A 26344-nucleotide genomic window follows, 5' to 3' on the forward strand; every position below is an offset into this window, starting at 1 on the left:
AAAAAACACCAGCCCATAGAAATACATGACAAGGTGACACACATGTTGGTATAAAGTAGTAAAACAGTATGTTAGGGTGTTCTTGCATTGCTGTAAAGGAATGCCTGAGACTGGATAATTTATAAAGAAAAGACGTTTAATTGGCTCATGGTCCTGCAGGCTGTACAAGAAGCACAGTGTCAGCATCTGCCTCTGGTGAGGCATCAAGAAGCTTACAATCGTGGCAGAAGGCAAAGGGGGAGCAGGTGTATTAATGGAAAGAGCTGGAGTCAGGGAGAGAGGGGAAGGGACACACTCTTTTAAATAACCAGATCTCATAGGAACTACCAGAGCAAGAACACACTCATCACTAAGGCACTAAGCCGGAGATTCTCCCTTATAATCCAAATACCTCCCAACAGGCCACCTTTAACACTGGGGATTACATTTCAACATGAGATTTGGCAGGGACACAGATCCAAACCATATCAAACAGTTATTATAAGTTAAAAAGTTAAGAAAATCATGGTCTTAGTGAATGAACAGATGTGAAATCTCATCAAAAGACATGGAAGCTGCACAAATGAACCAAACAGAAATACTAGCACTGAAAAGTGTTAATACTGTAACGTACTTAACAGTAGATTGAAATAAGGGTCAGCATATTTTTGAGAGAGAGCCATAGAAATTATTTAACTTAAAGAGAAAAAAATCAGAAAATAAAGTCTTAGTGAGCTGTGAGTCAATATCATATGATCCAACATACAATTAATTGAACTGAATTTCCAGAAGGAGACGAGAGAGAAATGGGGACGGTGCAGTAAAGAAACAATGACTGAAAGTTTTTCAAATTTTGTGAATAATATCCACTTATGTATCTATGAAGCTCAGAAAACCACAGCAGAATAAATACCAAAAGAACCATATGTCATAGACTAACTGCAGACAATGATAAAAAGTTACTCTTAAAATCAATAATATGCATTCTGTCAGATAAAAATGGAGGTCAAAATTGTTGGGGAATAAAATAAAAAAATCTGTACACCCAGAATTCTATAACCAGTAAAAATACCATTACAAAATTCATACAAAATAAAAACATTTTTAGATTTAAAATATCTAAAAAGAATTTGTCTGTAGCTGTTCTGCACTACAAGAAATACTAAAGGGACTAGGTATAGTGGCTCACACCTGTAATCCCAGCACTTTGGTAGGTCAAGGCAGGCAGATTGCTTGAATCCAGGAGTTTTAGACCAGTCCAGGTAACATAGCCAAATCTCGTCTCTCAAAAAAAGAAAAAAAAAAAATTAGCTGGGCATGGTGGCGTGCGCCTGTAATCTCAGCTACTTGGGATGCTGAGGTGGAAGAATCACCTGAGCCCAGGAGGTGGAGGCTGCGGTGGGCTGAGGTTGTGCCACCGTACTCCAGCCTGGGCAACCAGAGTGAGACCCTGTCTCAAAACTAACAAGAAATACTATAGGGAAGTCTCTAGCCTGAAGGTAAGTGATAATAGGTGAAACTAAGATCTGCAAGAAAAAAACGAGGAGCCCAGGAAATTGTGTGTATGTGGAAATATAGAAAAGCTATTTTCTTCTTCTTTTAATTTCTGTAAAAGACAACACACTATTTAAGCAAAACTTAAAACATTGTGTTGTGTAGTCTATAACTAATGGGTATGTAAAATCTGACAGCATTTGCACATATAATTGAGGAACTGTCAAGTAGTTGTAAATTTCTTAACTTTACGTGAAGTGGTACATTATTAACTCTAAGTAGACTGTGGTAACATAAGAACAACCAGTGAAAGGGAAATAACACGAAGAAATACAGCTTGGAGCAACAGAGCAACTAAAATGGTATTAGTATAAAAAGGATTGAATTTGTCATCCCTGGAAATGTCGTGGATAGTCATCAGATCAGGAAATTTCAGAAAGACAGGAAATTGATTACTTCTTCTTCCCCTCGAAAGTTGTGATTTGGGGTGTATGACATACTTGATTTTATTTTAATGCCTCAAAGCAAAATGTTTCACAAGACATGTTTTGCTCTTGAAATTTCTGGCATCTTTCATGTGGCCACTATGGATGTTTACATTCATAAGCTCAATTACTTGGCCTCTTTCATAAATTTAAAACAAAGGTAACACATGCTGTTATAATTTAGTTTCACCACCAGTTTCTTTGTTTTATGCTTTCAATAAAATACTATGTCTGCATTTGAGAAATGTTCTGTGCAATTATTCCTGAGAAGAACAGTATGAATTTTTAAATCTATTCTCACAGGAATATTAACAAATAACACACATATAAAGGAAAATGGAAAATGCTAGAACTCCACTCCCACACCCCTTCCCCATCCAACCCTCTCCCACAATGGGGTTCTGCCAAGTACTCCTCAGAGCTTAATCAAACTTACTTCTGTCCAGTTCTGATTCTTTATAAGGTGAGACGACCTTCAGGTTCTCCCACTTCCCGTCAGTGTATTGTGCTTCTCTCCAAGCACCACCACAGAACTGAATCCCATTGGTTTGAAAGAAGTATTTGTGCCTAACAGTAATAAGCAAATGACATTTTTCTCCCAATGTCAGAAAACATGGGCAACCTGCTCCCTTTCCCCTTTCTTGGCGTCTCTCCCACCTTCCCTCCAAGATCAAATTGGCCTCCCCCAATTCTGTGGAAAAGAAAACAGAATTCCTGGGCCCCATGCCCAAGTGTTTCCAGCCAGCACGGCATTGCCAAGGCTAAATCACCAAGCCGAGGACCTGGGGATGGGCGCAAATGCAAATCAAAAAGGCTCTTGAGAAAGAGGGGTTTCTTCATTTTCTTTCTAGGCTCAGTAATCTATGAACAAAGCTCCTTTTCCCAGGCCCTGCAACCTGCCCCTCTGATAGGAAGTGACCGTGGGCTGGCTTTTATCTTTTCTTTCACCTCTTATTAGAGTAGTGACAACTTGTTTTCTTCATTTCTTCCTCCCATTCGGGTTTTAGGTTTCAGCGGACTTCAGGGTGCCCCACCCCCTCCAGGAAGACGCCCCCGCGGGCTGGCAGCTCTCCCAGCGCGGGGCGGGGTCCCAGACGGGGCGGCCGCGCGCGGGGAAGGAGGGTCCAGGCGAGCCGGACCCGCCCCCGGACCCCGCGCCTTGCCCTCCCCTCCGCGCGTTTACTTTGTTTATAACTTGAAAAATCCTCTTCCGTCTCCCTTCCCTGCCTCCTCTCCTTTCCCTTTCCTCTGCCAATACAACTAGACCCGCGTGTGGCGTCGCCGGTGCCCAGCATTCTGCGGGGCAGGCGGTGAGTGGGGCTGGACAGGCGGGCGCAGAGCAGGACTGTGTGGCGCGGGCGCCCGGGCTGCGGGGCCGAGGTTGTGGTGAGGGGAGGCCCGAGGCCGCGGTGCCTGCGGGCAGGCGCGGGGGTCGCGCGGCGTCCTGCGCTGGCGGTTCCCAGACACTGCGCTCGCGTCGCATCCTCAGGTGGTTGCAGAAGTTTCGTGGTGTCGGGCGTGCGTCTGCGGTGGAGACGCAGCAGGTTTGGGCGCGAGCAGTTTCCTGCCCAGGGATGGGGGTCCTGGCAGCACTTCACGGGGGCGGCCCTTTCGTTTCGGTCTGCGTGACAGGTCTTGCTTGATCGGGTTTCTCTTGGGTCTCTAACTGGCGTTTCTACGGCTTGGCTCTCACGAACTCAGGCCAGGCCACTCGCAGGTAAAAACGCTTTATGGTAACTTCTCTACATGCTCGGCGAGTGGAGGCGGTGACAGGAGAGAATCTGTCTCTCATATTGTCAATTCGGGCAAACTGGGGCGATTTGGAGCTGTGGTTGATTTGTTTTTAGAAATAAAACGTTCATATTTAAAGACTTAGAATTTTATTTTGTGGCCTTATTTATCTTCCCTTGGGATCTGCAATTTAGTTTTTAATTTTATATTGCATTTAAAATGGAGCCACCAAAATAAGTACATGAAGATACAATGCACCAAACTTGATACTACTTAAACGGGAGTAGATTTCCTAATTTAATTGCATTCTCCTGTAATGGTAATACAAGACAACCTCCATCTGTCTATCTGCCCTCATGGTTAGCTGTGAAATACTAGCGGCATTTCCATTAAATGTAAAAAAGACAAGAATTCTAATCATTACACTCTGTGACATGGTTGTGAATTCCATAGGCGAGTGACAACAGGTAGGGGACATATAATCACTTTATGCACGATGTGAGTGGATACCTTAATGTCCATAGGAAACACTGAAATTTGATGGGAAGCATAAGTGAATTTATCAAAGTTTCCAATTGCATCATACTTAATTTATAGAAATCAATTGATGTTTATACATAAACTAGATAATACAATTAAAGTAAAATTCAGTTTGGCATGAAATAACACAGAATTGAGAAATTATTTTTAAGAAGGTATAAAAAGATATGCATGAGAATCCAAAAAAGTACATAACATTCTTCTGGGTACAGATATCATTTCTCTAAAACAACGTATAAGTAGAATCCTAACTGAATATTTTTGTTACTGTTTTTAACTGTACTGTTTAGCTCATGTGAAAGAACATATATTAATGTTATGTATATTACAAATGATAATATACAAAATATATAATTATTGTATATATTATATATAATTTTAACGTTTAATATTATACATATTCACATATATATAGTGGAGACTTTTTCATATAATAAAAGGTGTTATAAAACTATGGTGATTAAAAGTCAGTGCAATAGAACTACTACCAGATGTGTAAATGAAACTGAAGAGACATGGAAGAATAAAAAGAAAGCTGGGATTTGATAAGCTTACATTTTAAATCAGTGGGAGGGAAGAAGAAATAACATTTAATTGAATGTGCTTGGACAAACAGGAATTTATTTGGGAAACCTAATAATAAAACTGGAACTTTTCCTCACTGTTAACAGACAAATGTAGTCCAGATGGCTTACTAATTTAAATCTAAATATATGCAATCTAAAAAGGAAAAAAGAAAGCCCAAATAGGTATTTGTGCACACTGGATGCTGGAAAAGCATTTCTAAGCATAATACAAAAACCTAGACCCATTTAGGGACATGATTTTTATTAACATTTCCATCCCCCAAAAAAGATACAAACTGGGGACGTTGTTAATAGAAAAAAAAGATAATTTTGCTAATATACCTAGAAAATTTATTAATGACCTTCAAAATCAATGACCCAGTTAAGGATAAAATGAGTCAACTCAAAGCAAAAGAAATAATAAGCAAATAATAAGCAGAGTGAATACTGTTAGTCACACTGATTATCCAAAACATATATAAAGTAAGACATCAATTTTTGCATTAATTTTACAAATTTTGAAAGTCTGACAACTTTAGGTGTTGTTGAAAATGCAATGAGGAAAATATAATTTTGCAAACTTTTGTGGAAATGTGAATTGGTGAAACTGTTTTTAGGGTTAAAGCTGTTCAAATTTACAAATGTTCATTTACTTACTGGAATTTTTCCATCAAAACATGCTCCCAAGTGTACCAATAAAAATGTCTGTCAAAGATGTTTAAAGTAGGATTGTTTACAGTGTAGAAAACATGGATACAACTCTGTAGCCATTTATCGGGAATTGGTTACATAATGTATGGTATCTTCAAAGGTAGAATAATACACAGTTTAAAACACTGTAGCTCTAAATGTTCTAACTTGGAATATGTCCAAAACATAAGTTAAAGTTAAAACACAAAATGAAACAAAGAACAAGTTAAAACACTGTGTGTGTGTGTGTGTGTGTGTGTGTGTGTGTGTGTGTGTGTAGTAAATATTTTTGTAAATAATTCGGAATATACGTTGAATTGTATTATGAGTAGGGATGTTGTATTACACACTTCTATAATGTATGCATGTGTATAAGAAAAAATTGATAGTGATTGGTAATTTATACAGAATATTGCCTTCTTGAATATATTAATTGTCGTTTACTACAGAAGAAATATATTTCACAAAACCTTTCATATTGTCTCATTTTTTTTTCTTTTAGAAGTGTCCTCTTTCAGCTGCTTCCTTTAAAGTCCCCTTCCTTTTTCTCCTTCCCTAATATTGATGTTTATGATGTTTATTGCAAGCACAGCAGTGAAGAATTTTGCCTGAGAGATTTCACAACCAGTTAACTTTCATAAACAAAAAATACAGGAATGTTCATACTCATAATGTTCACCAGCATTGTACTAAAATTCATTTTTATGGTGCTCGTCCTTCAGTATGAAAGAGATAGATATGCTAGTCCTTAAGAAGGAAAACATCTAAAATTGGACTGCAAAAAAATTTGTTTTTAATTGCATGATAAGGCTGGGTGGCGGTGGCTCATGCCTATCATCACAGTACTTTGAGAGGCAGGAGTGGGCAGATTGCTTTAGCCCAGGAGTTTGAGAGCAGCCTGGGAAACATGGCGAAACCCCACCTCTAAAAAAATTTAAAAATTAGCCAGGCATGGTGGCACCCACCTGTAGTCCCAGCTGCTCAGGAGGCTGAGGCAGGACAATTGATTGAGCCTGAGAGGTCAAGGCTGCAGTGAGCCATTATCATGCCACTGCACTGCAGCATGGGCAACAGAAAGAGACCTGGTCTCAAAATTAAAATTGCGTGACAAAAATGCAGTGAAGACAAATAGTAAGTTTTGAAAGGATAATTTTAATACAAAATTTTAATACCTTTCATATAAAGAAGACAGAAATAAAAAGCTAACAGAAATGAACAAATGACAAACAGGCAGTTCACAGAAATAGAGTTGCAAATTGCTTTCAAACAAATAATAAAAGTGGCTCAGCCTCCTCATTATAAGATATATGGAAAATAAAACCAATTTTTTTTTTTTTTTTTTTTTTTTTTTTTTACATATCCGATTGACAACTACAAAAATGTTGATAAAATACTGTGTTAGGGATGTAACTTTTTGTCTGGGGTCTAAATTGATTCAAATTCTTTAGAGTGCAACTGGATAGTATCTTTAAAAATGTACAAAACTTTGATCCATCAATTCTCCTTTCAATAATTTAATGCACAGATACACAGGAAGAAAATATTTTTTTCAGCATTTTTGATAATAGCCTAAATTTGGAAACGATTTAAGTTTTTGTCATTAAGCAGCCAGTTAAATGCATTATGTTTCAGCCATTAAAAAGAATAAGGTTATATGGACTGAAATGTAATTAACATCAACACATTTTAATAAATGAAAAGACAAAGACACAGAAAAGTATATAGATGATCGCCATTTGTATAAAAACGATGTATATTACTTTATATATGCTTAGAAAATCTCTTGGAAGACAAAAAAAAAATCTAATGTCTGTGGTTGCCTTTTGAAATGGGAAATGGGAATTGGAGTAGGTGGGGTTTTTTTGTATACATGTATTGTGTAAATTTATGCACTGCTGGTTCCTTGAATTATATTTGTGTTTGCACGTAACATCTATTTTTTTAAAGTCTGTTTTCATAAATGTAAAGTTTCTTATCGAAATGACTTAACTGTATGCAACATGACATCTTGTTTTACTACAATTTTAAATACTAAAAGACTAGCTGTAAAGTGACAACGAGGTGTTATTGGTAATCACAGTTGGCATGGTAATGTTTTCTTAATGTCTTGTATAAACATCATGAGAATATTGTTCGGATATTTTTGTACTCTAAATAACAAAAACATTTCCCGCTTGAAAGCTTAAAAGGAGACACCTGATATTCTCTTTAAACAATTTGAACCAAATTAATATGTTTAATAAAGGTTATGTATGGACTGTGGCTATCAATTTGCTTTCATTTAATCTCATCTTTTATTTTATATTAAAGCCAAATAGCTAACCTCCAAGATCCTTCACATTTGCTAAAGAGAATGAAATATTCTACCATACATGTTTTCTTTTAAAGGAGTCATGATGTTAATAAAATAATAAATATATTGATATAGGTTATAAAAACAACACTATAAAATCTTAGGTTTTGCCCTTTTAATTTGTTGAAAATTAATCACTCCCTAAGTTTCTTCTAGAATTGATTTTATGCAAAGATACAATTAAATACATATGGGTTAACATGTGATTATAATGAAGATACTGTGTATTTATGGGACATTCTTGCTGCAGCATATTTTATCAACATGGACCTAGGTTTATCTTTTGTGCAAGCCTGCAATTAGTTTCTCTAATTCCAGCCCATGTGACAGCAACTTATTAAGTTTACAAGATGTCTACAGAAATGACTGAATTCTTCAGTCATTGGACTTCAATCCACTGATGTTAAGCCCACTGAACTATCCAGTTCCTTGTAGCCAAGAAACCCATAAAAGTAATCAACACAGTCCACCATAGGAGCCAAGAAATTTGGCTTAAAGTCTATAAAGAGGATCGTACTTGGAAAGGTGTGCATAAAATTTTATCTTTGATGAACATGCATGTCTTTTTAGTTACAGATTCACAAGAGAGTACATTGTCAGGTTTTTACAATTATTTTAAAAACTCAGTTTATATAATCTATTATACGTCTATTGTAGAAAATTTAAAGAGGAAATGTTTATATCTTAGCATATTTTCTCCAGGTTTTCCATACTTTTAAAAACATTGCTATCATTATAATTATCCAGATTATATGTGTAACATTTGAATGTAAACATTTAATGATTTTTACAAAACTATTTGTTACTATATTTTTAAAGGAACATGATTTTATCGTAATGTTTCACTATGTGTTTACTTAACAATTGTGCTTGATATTTATGTAGTTTACAATTACTACTATTTTCATTGTGCATTCCTTTTGTGAAAATGAGAACACATCACTTGAAAATGTTATATGGCATATTTTGAATTTATTTTGAATTTGGTATAGAGGAAATTTACTTGGGCTTACAAATGAGATTTGAGAAAAAAATAGATTTATGTTGGTAAATTGAACATTTGATTGAATGTATTATGATTCCTACAGCAGATAGGTTTTTATCTGAATGGGGTAAAATTTCATAGCTCTATAACTGGAGGTGTGTGTGTTGGGACCAGGAGGGGAGGGGATATATTAAAATCACCTGGGAAATGGCTTCCATTTTTCTTCGTTATCCACAGAAGCAATCTTTTAAAGCTTTATCATGAGACTGCAACAATTCAGTAACATCTTCATGCTTCATTTCTAATTCTTAGTTCTCTTGCTATTTCTCTCACATCTGCAGGTACTTCATCCAGTGAAGTCTTGAACCATGCAAAATCATCCAGGAGGGTTGGAATCAACTTCTTCCAAGCTCCTGTTGATATTTATATTTTGACTTCCTCCCATGAATAACAAAAGTTCTTAATGGCACCTAAAATGGTGGATCCTTCTTAGAAAGTTTTCAATTTACATTGCCTAGATTCATCAGAGGAATCTAGGCCTAGCTTTTGGCCTGTCTTTGCTTTCAACATGCCTTCCTCATTAAGCTTAATCTTTTCCAGCTTTTTGACTTAAAGTGAGAGATGCACGAACCTTCTTTTCACTTGAGTACTTAGAGGCATTTGTAGGCTTATTAACTGGCCTAATTTCAATATTGTTGTGTCTCAGGGAATAGGGAGGTCCTAGTATAGGGAGAGAGATGGGAGAATAGTTGCTCTGTAGAGGAGTCACAACAAAATTTATTAAGTTCACCATCCTACATAGGCATGGTTCATGGGGTCCCAAAACAATTACAATAGTAACATCAAATACACTGATCATAGATCACCATAACAGATTAATTGTAATGAAAGAGTCTGAAATATTGTGAGAATTACCAAAATGTGACAAAGAGACAAACTGATAACATGCTGTTCTACAAAATGGTACTGATAGAGTCCTCGATACAAGGATGCCAAAAACCCTCAATTTGTTTAAAAAAATGGAATATCTGTGAATCACAGTATAGCAAAGCACAATAAAACAAGGCATGCATGTACATAATGAGCTATCTTGAGGATGGGATCCAAGTAAATGTGAAATTTATGTCCCATTATGTTTTAAACACATAGCCTGAAGATGATTTTATACAATATTTTTGATAATGTTGGGTATGAAACATTTATGTACATTGAACCATTGGAAAGCAAAGGTATCAGTATCTCAATCACCCGTGTGGACAATCTGTGGTTATGTGACATCGCCATCATTCCTGACTCTCAATTCATTATGCTACTGATAAGTAATCATTTTCTTATATTACTCCCAAATAAGTGCTTAACAGTAAAAAATAGGATGTGTCATTAATACAGTGAAAAAGACAGTGTGTTCAGGGTAACTAAGCAGCGCAGTAGTATCTCCAGAATGCCTGTATCAGAAAGCCACCAATAAGCAATGGCAGGCTTTCATTCTTTATCTACAATGCTGTATTTTGATTACAAGGTTATTATTCACTGTATTTTATTATTTTAAGTGAGAAGAAATATCAGAAGTAGCCAAGTGACCAGCAAGTGTTTTCTCTACAAATGAGAAAGCATTCTGATGGATGACTTTTCAAAATGTTTCCTCTGGAGTCATCTCACTAACTCATTAACAATGGTTTTGTCTTAGAAGTCTCTGTTGATTTTATAAACTGACACAATTTCTTATTCTGTGATGAATGAATGCTCTTCTAGTCCTTCAATAAACCCATCACATGTTTTCACCATGTCATCTATAGGCACTTTGCAGTGTTGACAGTGTCCTCATCATCTTTCACTGTGACATCGTGTTGGTGCTCAAAGTTTTTTTTTTTTTTTTTTTTTTTTTTTTTTGAGGTGGAGTTTCGCTCTGTCGCCCAGGCTGGAGTGCAGTGGCCGGATCTCAGCTCACTGCAAGCTCCGCCTCCCAGGTTCACGCCATTCTCCTGCCTCAGCCTCCCGAGTAGCTGGGACTACAGGCGCCCGCCACCTCGCCCGGCTAGATTTTTGTATTTTTTAGTAGAGACGGGGTTTCACCGGGTTAGCCAGGAGAGCATTTCAGATTTTGGACTTTTGGATTAGCGATGCTTAGTCTATATAGCATTTTATGTGCCAGAATTCTGCATGAATATTTTAATCTTATATAAGTTAGAGATTGTTCGTTTCTTTGTTTTCAAGAATAAATGACAGACATAACAGTTTTTGTTTTGCTTTCTTTTTTTTTTTTTTTTTTTTTGTTCTTCAACAGTTTTAGAGCATAGTCAGGATCATGATGACAAGAAAGAGATGTATACAGTTGGCAGAGCATATAGTTAGCAGGAGCTTGAGAAGAGGGGTTTCAGTCAACTGAAAGATTCCCGTGGAAGAAGCAGGATGAAATACAAATAACAGAGAGAACAAATTCTTACACATTTTTTTGATTTTGAAGAATTCATACAACTTTTATTTTTCAGAAAATGGTCCAAGTGTCAATTAGGAACTTTTTAGGTTTGATTTGAAACCCCCATCACAGAATTTGTTTTTCCTTTCTGAGAGACTGATGGGTTATTGTTTTGGGATTAAAGTCTTTGGGGGCTTCCTCTAGTGGAGAAAGAGTTCAGACAAAAGGGAGTGGATCCATTAGATGGCTGGTATAAAAGTGGGCAATGTCTTTTCCAGTTGCATGGCTGTTTACCATAAAGGCAGACATCTTGAGGCATAGGGTTCTTTATTTTGGGATCCATTGGTTTGGATTTAAAATATGTATTAAGAGCTACTCTTGGGCCCTGTAGCCGTTACAACTGTAAAGACATAAACCTGTTTGCCTTTGTAAGGAATTTTCCCACTGTAGCCATTCTAAGTTACTTTTGGTAAGGTTCTCCCATTCGTCTCGAAAAGCACAGGTTCTGGGTCTCTAGTTTTTATACATGGAGTTGCCTACAATTGCAGATGGTGAAGTTCTAGCAACCTTTGACCAGATAAATCCATGATTCCATGTCTTTTATTAACCTTTCCTATCTATTGAACGGAGTTTATTTTGTGTCTGACCCAGTAAAATACCTGAGGCCTCCCTACTGGGCCTAGTCCTGTTTTTGTCATGACTTTGAAACCAGTGTAGATCAAAAATGCTCAAACTCAGCTCAACTCAGAAGTTCATGAAGCTCAGATTTAAAAAAACCTCACCCATGACCCCAGTTGCTGAGAAAGAGCAGTGAGCACATGGGGCATGGTGGGTACCTTACCTTGGTCACTCGGTGCTCCTGGGATCACTGGAAGTTTGCTTCAAGATCTGACTTCTCGTGTGAAACTCTTAAAAGAAAAACTTGAGACAAATTCAGCAGAGTTTATCTGAGCAAAAAACGATTCATGAATCAGGCAGCACTGATAACCAGAAGAGTTTCAGAGAGCTCCACCCAGCAACATGGGCAGGCAGTATTCATAAACAGAGGAAAGAAGTGACATATATAAATCAGTTGATTGGATCCAGCCTAGTATTTACTTTATTTGGTCATGGTGTGATGAGGCATTTGCCTTCAACAGACATGGTCTGATCAGTTGACAGCCCGTGATTGGCTGAAGCTCTGCTACCGTCATTGGCTGAGACTTCAGCTACTTGTTACAAGAATACGCCCTCAAATCAGGTTGCAGTCTGCTACTTGCAGAGGCAGCTTTAGGCCCAATTTAATTTATCAGGTTATGATTTAGATTATGTAGAAATGTGTTGTTTTATTTTTATGAGGTTAGAGAATTTCCTGTTATCTTGCAGTTAGTAATTCCTAGCTCATTACGTTATGGTCAGAGAACAAGCTGTATGATTTTAATTTTTTTGTAATATTTTAAGATTTGTTTTATGAGCCAGAATGTGGTCTGTCTGGGTGAATGTTCTGTATGTTGAAAAGAATGCTTATTCGAATGCTGTTGGGTGGGGTGTCCTAGAAATGTCAGTGTTGGTTGATGATGCTGCCTAGTTGTGCCAGTATCATTGCTGATTTTCCCTCTGCTTGTTCTTATAGATTTCTAAGAATGGAGTGTAAAAATCCTCAACTATAACTGTGGATTTGTCCTCATTTGTTTAAATTTTGCCAGTTTTAGCTTCATGTATTTTGAAGCTCCATTGTTAGGATCAGTCACACTTAGGATTGCTGTTTCTTGTTAAGAAATTGTCTCTTACTTTTAAGTGATAGCCCTTCTTATCTCTGGTAATTTTCTTTGCTCTGAAATCTACTTGTGAGATATTAATAGAACCACTCCAGCTTTCTTTTTCTCTGTAATGACTTTGTTGAGATATAATTCACATACCATAAAATTCACCCATTCAAAGTATACCGTTCATTGATTTTTAGTGTATTCAGAGTTGTCAACCTATCACCACAGTCTAATGTTAGAATATTTTCATAATTCCAAAAAGAAACCCATGCTCAATAGCAGTCATTTCCCATCTTCTTGAAACCACAAATCTACTTTCTACCTTTATGAACTTGCCTATTCTGGGTAGTTCACATAAGTAGAATCATGCACGATATGGTTTTTTTGGTGACTGACTTCTTTCTAGTAGTGTCATGTTTTCAAGGTTCATCCAGGATATAGCATGTATCAATACTAAATTACTTTGTACGGCTGAGCCATATTTCATTGTAGGGATATTTAAAAATTGATCGGTTCATTAGTTGATGGATATTGAGTTGTTTCTACTTGTTAGCTATTATGTGTAATGCTGTTATGAGCATATGTTTGTGAAGGCATTTATTTTCATTTCTCTTAGGTGTATACCTAGAAATGAAACTACTAGAGGATATGGTTAACTGTATTAACCATAATGAAACTCCATGTTTAACCTTTTGAGGAACTTACAGACTGATTTTCAAAGCAGCTGTAACATTTTGCGATCCTTAGCAACATGTGAAAGTTTCAATATCTACATATATTTCCTAAAACTTGTTATTAAATGTTTTTTATTATAGCCATCCTACTAGGTGTGAAAAGTATCTAATTATAGTTTAGTTGTTACTTTTTACAAGAGAGGGTCTTGATATGTCACCCAGGCTAGTGTGCAGTGACACAGTCATAGCTCAATGCAGCCTTGAACTCTTGGTCTCAAGAGATCCTCCCACCTCAGCCTCTCCTGTAGTTGGGACTACAGGTGCATGCCACCATGCCCAGCTAATGTTTAATTTTTTGTAGAGACAGGGTCTCATGATGTTACCCAGGGTTTCTAACTCCTGACCTTAAGGAATCCTCCTACCTTTTCCTCCCAAAGTGTTGAGATTACAGGCATGAGCCATTGTGCCCAGCCTTAATGCCTTAATTAGTTTTGATCCACATTTTTTTAATGACTAGTGATATTGAGAATATTTTTATGTGCTTATTGGCTTTAATATATCTTCTTTGAAGAAATATGCAAATTCCTTGGCCATTTTTCAATTGATTTGTCTTTATTTTTGAGTTGGAGTGTTCTTTATTCTAGACAAAAGTCTCTCAGATAAATGATTTGAAAATATTTTATCTCATTCTGTGGGATGTGTTTTCATTTTCTTTCTGATGTCCTTTGAACTACAAACCTTTTAAATTTTTATGAGTCCAATTTATTTATTTTTGTTGCTTTTACTGTTGGTGTCATATCAATGAAACCATTGCCTAACTCAAAGTAATGAAGATTTATTCCTGTGTTTTCTTCTAACGTTTATTAGCTTTATCTTTTGCATCTAAGTTTTCTTTTTCCTTTTTTTTTTTTTTTTTTTTTTGAGATAAACTTTCACTCTTGTTGTCCAGGCTGGATTGCAATGGTGCAATCTTGGCTCACAGCAACCTCTGCCTCCTGGGTTCATGCGATTCTGCTGCCTCTGCCTCCCAAGTAGCTGGCATTTCAGGCATACACCACCACACCCAGCAATTTGTATTTTTAGTAGAAATGGGGTTTCTCCATGTTGGTCAGGCTGGTCTTGAACTCCCAACTTCAGGTGATCTGCCTGCCTCGGCCTCCCAAAGTGCTGGGATTACAGGTGTGATCCACCGCGTCTGGCTTGCATTTAAGTTTATAATATACTTTGATTAATTATTTGTATTGGGTATTATAGGGGTCCAAGTTTGTTTTGTTTTAGCTCTTGGGTTGTTTTTGTTTCTTTTGTATGTGGATGTACAGTTGTTTCAGCACTATTTGTTGAAAAGACTGTTCCTTGCCGTCTTAGTATCCTTGTCAAAAATTAATTACCTATAAATGCAAAGATTTATTTCTGGATTCTCATTTCTGTTCCATTGGCCTATATGTCTATTCTTTGGACCAATACCATATTGTTTTGATTGCTGTAGATTTGTAGTAAGTTTTGAAATCAGGAAGTCTGAGTTTTCCATTTTTCATTTGCTGCCAAGATTGTTTTGGTCTTTATGGGTCCCTTTTATTTCTATATGAACTCTGTGTTTTAGCTTATTAGTTTCTGGAAAAAGACAACTTGTATTTTGATAGTGATTTTGTTTCATCGCTAGGTAAATTTGGGGAGTATTGCTATCTTAACTATATTAAGATGAACTTGGGATATCTTTCTTATTATTTAGATCTTCTTTAATTCTTTCAACATTTCATGGTTTTAACTGCACATGTCTTGTACTTTTTATTTAAATTTATTTCTAGTTGTTTTATTCTTTTTGATACTATTATAAGTGTAATTGATATCCTGCATTGTTCATTGCCAGGGTATAGAAATACAATTGATCTTTGTATAATAGCCTTGTATCCTGCTGCATTGATTAACTTGTTTATTCTTAGTTTTTAATGATTGCCTTAGAAACTTTGATATGACTTAAAAATGTACGTCACATTTCTTTATTTCTAATTTAGATGGCTTTATTTCTTTTTTTCTAACCTAATAACTCTGGCTAGAACCTCCAGTACAATGTTGAAAAGAAATAGTAACAGTACCTACTCTTGTCTTGTTTTGGTCCTAAGGGAAAGCATTTAGCCTTTCTCTGTTGAGTATGACATTAGTTGTGGAGTGCTTCACAAGTGTCTTACCAGATTAAGAAAGTTCTACTATATTTCTAGATTGTTGACTGTTTATTGTTTTTATCAAGAAAGACTACTGGATTCTTTTGAATATTTTTTTCTGTCATCTATTAGGATTATGTGGGTTTTGTCCCTTATTTTATTACCCTGATATATTCATTGATTGAATTTTTTGTTTGATAAACCGTTTTATTACTACAATAAATCTCACTTGGTCGTGGTGTATTGTGGTATATTGTGGATTCAGTTTTCAAGTATTTTGTTGAGAATTTTTGTGTCAGTATTCTTCATGGTTATTAGTGTAGTTTTGTTGTATTGTCTTTACCTGATTTTGATATAAGGGTCATACTGAAATAAAGTGAGTTTTAGAAGAGTTTGCAAAGGGTTGGTATTCATTCTTTATTAAGTATTAGTTAGAATACACAAGTAAATCATCTGTACCTGGGTTTTTTTTGTGGAAAGTTTTTTTGTTACTAATTTAGCCTCTTATTACAGTTCTATTCAGGTTTCCTGTTTCTTCTTGAGTCAGTTTTGGTAGTGTCTGTCTTCTAGGAATTCATCCATTTCATCTACTGTATCTAATTGGCATATGGTAGTTTGCTAATTTTTATTCCCCTATAATCCTTTTTTCTTTTCAATGTGAGGTTAGTATTAATATGGCTCTTTTCATTCATTATTTTGGTAATTTGAATCTTTTCTCTTTCGTTTTCTTTATTAGTATATCCAAAAGTTTGTTAATTTTGATCTTTTCAAAGCAACAATTTTTAGCTTTTTTGATTTTCTCTTTTATTCTCTATTTTATTTATTCCTACTCTAATCTTTATTTCTTTCCTTTTTCTTGCTTGATTTTAATTTGCTCTTTCAGTAATATTTTACAGAGGAAGATTAGGTTATGTATACAAGAGCTTTATTTTTTAAAATTATTTTTATTTACAACTATAAATTTGCCTCAAAACATTGCTTTGGCTGTACCCCATAAGTTTGTGGCCTTTTGTCTTTTCATTGTGAATTTTCATTGTGATTTTTTTGCCAACCCATTGCTTATTAAGGATACTGTTGTTTAATATCCACATATTTTTAATTTCTTCAACTTTTTTCTATTGTTGATTTATGATTTAATTTTCCATGGTATTCAGATAATATTTTATATGATTTCAATTTTTAAAAATTTATTGAGGCTCATGTTATAGCCTAACGAATGTTCTATTTTGGAGAATGTTTCATACGCACTTAAAAATAAGGTATTCTGCAATTGTTGGTTGCAGTGTTACACAGATAATTATAGATTTAATTGGTTCATAATATATGTATATTTCCCATCAATTTTATCAGGTTTTGATTGTGTATTTTGTGGCTGTATGGTGATGTGCAGATAAATGTATAATTGTTATATCTTCCTGAGAGATTAATTTTTTCTTCTGTTTATGAAATATTCTTCTTAGTCTTCAGTAATAGTTTTTGTCTTAAAGGTTTATTTGTGTAAGATTAGTATAGCCACTGCAGCTCTTCTTTGGTTAACACGAAGTACACCTCTTTCCTTTTTCGACCTGTTTGTCTTTATAAATTGTATCTCTTGTTTACAACATACAGTTGGATCATGTTTTCTGTTTCTTTTTTAATCCATTCTGCTAGTCTCTACCTTTTGATTGGATTGTTTAATCCATTTACATTTAAGATAATTACTGGTAAGGTAGGAATTATGTCAGATGTTTTGCTACTTGTTTTCTATATGTGTTACATTCTAACTCTCTTCATATTGGTGTACATATAGTATATCTTTCTTATCCTTTCTTCTTTAACCCTTTTCTGTTTCATCTTTTTCTACCTTATTATTACATTTGAAGTTAGTTTTTTTTTAGAGAGCATGTAATTGAGTCTGTATTAGTCCATTTTCACACTGCTGGTAAAGACATACTTGAGATGGGACAAATTACAAAAGAAAGAGGTTTAACGGACTTACAGTTCCACATGACTCGGGAGACCTCACAATCATGGTGAAGGCAAGGAGGAGCAAGTCACATCTTATGTGGATGACGGCAGGCCAAGAGAAAGAGCTTGTGTGGGGGAAACTTCCCCTTGTGAAATCATCAAATCTCATAAGACTTACTCACTATAAGAAAAGCAGCTCAGAAAAGACCTGCCCCCATGTTTCAGTTACCTTCCACTGGGTCCCTCCCACAAAACCTAGGAATTCAAGATGAGATTTGGGTGGGGACGCAGCCAAACAATATCAGGGTCATTAAAAAATATGCATTCAACTATTCTGATAACCTCAGTCTTTGTTTATATGCTTAGTACATGATTTTACACATAAATATTGATAGGTTTGAATTTTTGCATGCTTGTTCTCCTTTTTGTTCTTCTTTATCTCATCCATTATAAGGGCTCCTTAATGCTGTTTGAATTTTTTGTAGCATTTATTTCTTTATTGTGTTTTAGACTGTATCTTTGTGAATAGTGATTTTATTGATGACTCTGGGCACGTCTCTCTCTCTCTGTATATATACATATGTGTGTGTGTATGTGTGTGTATATATACATATATACACACACACATATGTACAATTAACTTTTAACAGCATTCTTATAATTAATATTTTACCATTTCAAATAGAATGTAGAAGTATTACCATCATATGTAGGTCCCCTTATACTCATCAATTTATGTTATTGTCTTATGTATTACACCTACAGACATTGTAAACCTCCTTGAAAAATGTTATAATTTTTACTTTCTTCATCAAAACTATTTTGAAGAATTTAAGACCAAGCATGGCGGCTCATGCTGTAATCCCAGATCTTTGGGAGGCCAAGGCAGAGGGTCCCTTGAAGTCCAGAATTTGTGATCAGACTGAGCAATGAAACAAGACCCTTGTCTCTACAAAAAAATTTAAAAATTAGCTGGGCACAGTGGCATTTGCCTGTAGTCACAGCTACCATGGGGGCTGATGTAGGAGGTCCACTTGAACCCGGGAGTTTAAGATTGCAGTGAGCTGTGATAATAGCACTGTACTCCAAACCCAGGAAAGATAGCAAGAACCCATCTCCAAATAAAAAAAAAAAATAAAGTAATTTAACAGAAAATAGTGTATTTTATTTATTGATTGATTTTTTTAAATTCCTGATGTTCCAAGTTTTCTTTTGCTATTTTATTTTCCTTATATATAAAACTTTGATTATGAATTTCTTTTTAGCAGGTTTGGTGGCAACAAATTATTTTAGTTTTACTTTTAGGCAGTATGTCTTTATTTTACACTCATTGTGAAGGATGTTTTTCCTTCATATAGAGTTCTGGATTAACAGTTGTTTTCCCTGAGCACTTTAAAAATAGAAAAATATTATTTCATTTGTTCTGCCCTCTTGGATTTTCTGATGAGAAACCGATGGTCAGTCTAATTATTAAACCTTATCTAGTTAATGTATTAGTTTTCTCTGCTTGTTTTCAGGATTTTAACTTTATCTTTTTAGTTCGTAGCTATTTCATTATGATAAGTCTTGGAGTAGATAGTTTTAGTTTATCTTGTCAGGGATTCACTGAGCTTTACATATTTGTTTGTTTATATCATTTGCAAAATCAAGAAAGTTTTCAGCCATTATTCTTCAAATATTTTTTTCTGCACTATTTTTTTTTTTTTTCCTATTCTTCTGATACTCTGATACTAGTAATGTTAACCTTTGGTATTATCCCACTGACCCGTAAAGTTTAGTTCATTTTTTAATTTAATAATTTTCCTCTCTGTTCTTCAGACTGGATAATTCTGTTGATCTGTTGTTAAGCTCAGTAACTGTCCTTATAGTCTGCATTTTTTTATTGAATCCATCCAGTGAATTTTAAATTTTTGTTACTCTACTTTTTAGTTCTAAAATTTCCATTTGCTCCTTTATTGCTTTTATTTCTTTGCTGAGACTTTCAATCTTTCCTCTTTACTGCCAACCCAGTTTTTCTTAGAGCATCTTAAAAACAGATGCTTTAAGTGGTCAGATAATTCCAACATCTTTGTTATCTTGGCATTGACATCTCTATTAGTCTGTTCTTACACTGCTATAAAGCAATACTTGAGACAGGGAAAAGAGGTTTAATTGGCTGATGGTTCTACCGGCTGTATAGGAGCATGATGCTGGCCATTTGCTGGCTTTTAAGGAGACCTCAGAAAACTTACAATCAGGGAAAAGGCAAACAGGGATCTATCACTTCGCATGGCCAGAGCAGGAGGAAAAGAGAGAGTGGAGAGGTGTCACAAACATTTAAACAACCAGATCTCATGAGAACTGTCATCATAAGAATAGCACTGGGGGTATGGTGGTGCTAAACCATTAGAAATTGCCCCCATGACCCAATAACCTACAACTAGGGCCCACCTCCAGCATTGGAGATTGCATTTCAACATGACATTTGGGCAGGGACACAGATCCCAACCATATTATTCTGTTCCTGGCTACCCCCCCAAATCATGTCCTTCTTACATTTCAAAATAAAATTGTCCCCAACAGTCCCCAAAGTCTTACCTTATTCCAGCATTAACTCAAAAGTCCACTGTCCAAAGTCTCATCTGAGAGAAGGCTAGTCCCTTCTGCCTATGAGCCTGTTTGTTTGTTTTTTCTTTTTAAATAAAAAAAAGTTATTCCCAAAATACAATGAGGGTAATGAGGGTACAGCAATTGGGTAAATACTCCTGTTCCAAAAGGAGAAGTCGGCCAAAAGACAGACTGCAGGCCCCATGTAAGTCCAAGCCCAAAACCCAGCAGAGTAGTCATTAAATGTTGAATCTCCAACATAATCTCTTTTAACTTCATGTCTCACATCCAGAGTATACTGATGCAAGTGGTAGGCTCTCAAAATCTTGGGCAGTTCCACCTTTGTGGCCATGGCTGCTCTCATGGGCTGATATTGAGTGCCTATGGCTCTTCCAGGTGAAGGCTGCAAGCTGCCGGTAGCTCTACCATTCTGGAGCCTGAAGGGTGGTGGCCCTATTCTCACAGCTACACTAGGCAGTGCCACAATGGGGACTCTGTGTGGGGACTCCAACCCACATTTACCCTCCACACTGCTGTAGGAGAGTTTCTCCATGAGGCTCTCCCCCTTTAGCAGGCTTATGCCTATATATCTAGGTTTTTCCATACATCCTCTGAAATCTAGGCAGAGGTTCCCAAGCCTCAGCTCTTACACTCTGTGTACCTGCAGGCTTAACACTACATGGAAACCACCAATGCTTAATGGTTTCCACCCTCTGAAGCAGCAGCCTGAGCTGCATCCAGTGCCCTGTTAGCCATGGATAGAAGTGGAGCAGCTGGGATTCAGGGAGTAGTGTCCTGAGGTTGTGCAACATGGCAGGGCCCTGCACCTGGCCCAGGAAACCATTCTTCGCTCCTAAGCCTCCAGTGCTATGATGGGAGGAGCTGCCTCAAAGGTCTCTGAAATGCATTCAAGGCATGTTTTCCCATTGTCTTGGCTAGGAGCAATTTCTTTCCTTCCAGTTACGTAAATTTCTCAAGATTGCTTGAATTCCCCCACTGAAAATGAGTTTTTCTTTTCTACTGCATGGCTGGGCTGCAAATTTTCCAAACTTTTATGCTCTGCTTCCCTTTTAAATATAAGTTCCAGTTTTAGGTCACTTCTTTGCTCACGCGTGTGAGCACAGGTTATTAGAAGCAGGACACATCTTGATGTTTTGCTGCTTAGAAATTTCTGCTGCCAGATACCCAAAATCATCATTCCCTAGTTCAAAGTCTCACAGATCTCTAGGGCAGGGCACAATGTAACCAATTGCTTTGTTAAGGAACAGAAGTACCTTTGCTCTAGTTACTAATACGAAGTCTGTCATTTCCCTCTGAGACCGCATCAGCCTGGACTTCATCAGGACTTCATCCTGTATAGCATCATGCTGTACAGGAAGCATGATGCTGGCAGTCTGCTTGGCTTCTGGGGAGGCCTCAGGAAACTTTCAATCATGGCAGAAGGCAAATGGGGAGCTAGAACTTCACATGGTGGGAGCAGGTGGAAAAGAGAGATGGGAGAGATGCCATACACTTTTAAACAACTAAATATCATGAGAACTCTTGTCGCAAGAACAGCACTAGGGAGATGGTGCTAAACTATTAGAAACCACCCCCATGACCCAATCACCTCCCACCAGGCCCAACCTCCAGCATGGAGGATGACATTTCAGCATGAGATTTGGGTGGGGACAGAGCTGAACCATATCATCATCTTTCAATTTTCTTTTTCCACATCAGTGGAGGTTTTTCTGGTTTTTTTTTGAACTATAATTTTATGTTGCGTTGTAGTCATTTTGCATGTTATTTTATGAGATTCTGAGTCTTACCGAAATGCCATGGAGCTAATTGATTTTCTAATTATTTTGGCAGGCAGTTGATCCACTTGGATTGAGGCCAAAAGTTCTGGCCAGCCTTTTGTGAGTTATGATTTCAATGTCAGTTCATTTAATATTGAAAGTCTTTGCCATGGTATTTCGATCTCTTTAGTGTGTGCACAACCCTTGGCCAGTCTGAGACCTGAGCAGTCATCTCCTTTATTTCAGCTCTAAAGTCTTCGTTAGGATCAGATGTTTAGGATCAGATCCATGCATTCATTACTCCTGGATTAGCTGAGGAGTTCATAAACAACTTTATAGGGACAATCCCAAGCTGCATCTTCTTCATGATCTCCTTGCTACTTACCAGTTTTCTGGGTCTCTTCTATTTTGTTTTTCAGCCATAAAACATGAGATTTTATTTACCCTTTTCATCTCTGTGTGTCCCTCAAATTCATTTGCATTCAAGGCCAAATCACAGGAAGGCAGAGAGTAAACATGTGACAAGGTGCACCCCATTCTTTTGGAGCCACAGCTCCTTATGTTAAGAGGAAGATTTCTCTCCTTTAGTGTTTTCCACACCTGCAGGCCTTCTCTGATAAAATTACTGCTTTCTCCACAGTGAGACTTCCAGGATCTGAGACATGACAGAATGGAGAAAGTAAAAAATTAAAAAACAAAAACAAACAAAAAAAAACAACCGTGAATTTTCCAACACTTTTTGAACTTTAGGTATGCTCATTGCCCTGCTCGAGCCAGAAGTAGAGGACTTCTCCTGGAGCTGTCTCTGCATCTGGTGTCTACTACTATGTTTCAGGATGCCTTGAACCACTATTGGGCCGGGGATACCAGAGAAAAATATGAAGCTTACTCTGGTTTGATTGTACTTTTTCGGGGTCTTCTGTCCCATGTTCTTGCTACTTTTTAATTTTCAGGGTCTTCAAATAGCTGTTCATTCGTTCTGTTTAGGTTAATTAATTGTATTTAGTGGGAGAGACAGGTTGGTATCTGTTTACTGCATCTTATCCATAACTGGAACATATGACCTATTATGTTTTTTGGGTTTTTTAGTTCATGGGTAATTTCTCTTCAGACTATAAATATATTTCAAAACCTTTACCAAGTAGAATTTGAAAAAGAACACAGCAGAACAGCCTACTTTCCTATTATAGGGTATAGTAGTGAGACGTGCTTGATAGTTTGAAAGCACCACGAGGGTGAGGGGGTATGAAGGAGAAGGCAGCAAGTATATAGAAGGTAACTTTCAGTAGGGTTTGTTTTGTAGAATACTAAGTTGGCCTCTGATGCTGGTTTTTTGACCCATAGTTTCCAGGTTATAGAGTTATAACCTTGAATGGGTTGCTTAAACTCTGTGGACTTCTGTTTCCTGGCCTGTATAATGAAACCATAATAATTCACCTCTGTCAACATATATGAAGTTCCTGGCACATCATAGATGTTTAGTAATTCATATCTAAAACTTAAAGAAACTGAGAGTTTAAAATATAGCAGGTCATTTGGAGTCACAATCAGTAGGTAATCCTTAACATCTTTATAGCCTGCTGCTCCTTTAAAAAATGCCTTAAAACTTCACTAAAAATACTAGAAATTTTTGTTTTTAAAAATCTCCATTTTCTGTTGGGCCCCATTCAAGTTAGCTTTAAACTGAAATGTAACAACAGTTCAAAATTTTATCTGTTCAAAAATTTTGAAATATGACTGTTTTACCTACCTTTTCTAGTACTGTGATTTACTGTTATAAATAATTTAATGTATTCAGTTACTTCTACATAGCAGGGTTCCCAAGATAGTATGTGGCCAAGAGAATTATATTTTGTAATCTATATTATGAGCAGCAGCACAATGAAATAATATAGATAAATGCAAAAGTGACACAATTTGTAAATTCAAAGGAACTGTCTCCCATGTAAATTAACTAATGATAAAAAAGCTTTTAAATACATGAAACTTAAAAATATAAAGCCTTGTTTTTGTCAAAGAAATTGATGTATGTAAACTTCATCAATCTTGTGGTACGTCATCATCCAGAATTTATAGGCAGTCAAATACGGGGAAATGAAAGCGTGTCCAGAAATGTGGAAGCATAATTCAAGCTTCTAATGTAGATTTTCTTAAAGGATGTAGCATAAGTTTGTACACAGTAAAAAAACCTCATTAGGCATTATTTATTGGGTACCTACCATATGCAGACATGACTCTATGTACTCCAAATTGGAAGAGAAGAAGTCAAATCATCTTCACAGATGATATGATTCTGTACCTAGAAACTTCCATAGTCTCTGCCCAAAGGCTCCTAGAACTGACAAACAACTTCGGTAAAGTTTCAATGTACAAAATCAGTGTACAACAATCAGTATCATTTCTATACAACAGTAGTGGCCAAACCAGGAATCAAATCAAGAATGCAATACCATACACAATAGCTACAAAAAGAACAAAATATCTAGGAATACAGCTTACCAGGGAGGTGAAAGATTTCTACAATGAGAATTACAAAACACTGCTGAAAGAAATCAGAGATAACATAAAAACATGGAGAAACATTCCATGCCCATGGATACGAAGAATCAATACCATTAAAATGGCTCTACTGCCCAAAGCAATGTACAGATTGAATGGTATTCCTATCAAACTACCAATGTCATTTTTCACAGAATTAGAAAGAAATGATTCTGAAATTCATATGGAACAAAAGGAGCCCAAATAGTCAAAGCGATCCTAAACAAAAAGAAGAAAGCCAGAGGCGTCACACTATCTGACTTCAAACTATATTATAAAGCCACAGAAACCAAAACAACATGGTACTAGTACAAAAAACAGACATATAGAACAATAGAACAGAAATAAAGCTATACACTTACAACCATCTGATTTTTAACAAAGTCAACAATACCAAGCAATGGGGAAAGACTTCCTGTTCAATAAAAGGTGCAGGGATAACTGGCTAGCCATATGCAGAAGATTGTAACTGGACACCTTCCTTTCATTATATACAAAAATCAACTCAAGATGGATTAGACTTAAATGTAAGACCTAAAACTATAAAAGCCCTAGAAGAAAACCTAGGATATACCATTCTGGATATAGGCCTTGGCAAATATGTTGTGATGAAGTCTCCAAAAGCAATTGCAACTAAAACAAAAATAGACAAGTGGGACCTAATTAAACCAAATAGCTTTTGCAGAGTAAAAGAATAGTATTTCCTATCAACAGAGTAAATAGACAACCTACAGAATAGGAGAAAATATTCACATACTAAGCATCTGACAAAGGTCAGATATTCAGAATCTATAAGCAAATTTAAACAAATCAACAAATAAAAACCCCATTAAAAAATCGGCAAAGGTCATGAATAGACATTTTTAAAAAGAAGACATAAACGTGGTCAACAAGCATAAGAAAACAGGGTCAACATCAGTAATCATCAGGGAAATGCAAATCAAAACCACAATGATATACTATCTCATACCAGTCAGAATGGCTATTATTAAAATGTCAGAAAATAATAGATGTTGGTGAAGTTACAGAGAAAAAGGAATGCTTATGCACTGCTGGTGGGAATGTCAATTAGTTCATCCACTATGGAGAGCAGTTTGGAGATTATAATAGAACTGAAAACAGAACTAGCACTTGACCCTGCAGTTCCATTACTGGGTACATACCAAAAGGAATATAAATTGTTCTACCAAAAAGATACATACACTTCTATATTCACTGCAGCACAATGGCAACAACATGAAATCAACTTAGTTGCCCGTCAGTGATGTACTGGATAAATAATATATGGTACATATACTCCATGGAATACTGTGCAGCCTTAAAAAAGAAGGGAATCATGTCCTGTGTAGCAACATGGATGCAGCTGGAGGCCATCATCCTAAGGGAATTAACACAAGAACAGAAAAGCAAATACTGTATCTTCTCACTTATAGTAGGAGCTAAACATTGAGTACACATGGATACAATGAGGAGGACAATTGACACCAATGCCTTCTTGAGGGCAGAGGGTGGGAGGAGGTAAGGGTTGAAAAACTACCTGTCAGTTACTGTGCTCATTACGTGGGTGATGAAGTCATTTGTACACCAAATCCCATTGACACATAATTTAGCCATGTAACAAACCTGCACTCATTCACCCTGAACCTAAAATAAAAGTTAAAAAAGGAAAAATAATAAC

At 36.3% G+C, this 26344-nt stretch overlaps 1 protein-coding gene across 1 annotated transcript in view; it reads left to right on the plus strand.

Moving 5' to 3' along the window:
• The first annotated feature begins 3112 nt into the window (after positions 1–3112).
• Positions 3113–26344, plus strand: part of PLSCR4 (phospholipid scramblase 4) — a 60279-nt gene continuing 37047 nt past the window's right edge. The window contains exon 1 of the mRNA XM_008008812.3: positions 3113–3268. The gene's annotated coding sequence lies outside the window, so the exon portion shown is untranslated. The remainder of the gene's footprint in view (positions 3269–26344) is intronic.

The sequence above is a fragment of the Chlorocebus sabaeus genome, chromosome 15 (assembly GCF_047675955.1).
Source record: "Chlorocebus sabaeus isolate Y175 chromosome 15, mChlSab1.0.hap1, whole genome shotgun sequence".
NCBI lineage: Eukaryota > Metazoa > Chordata > Mammalia > Primates > Cercopithecidae > Chlorocebus > Chlorocebus sabaeus.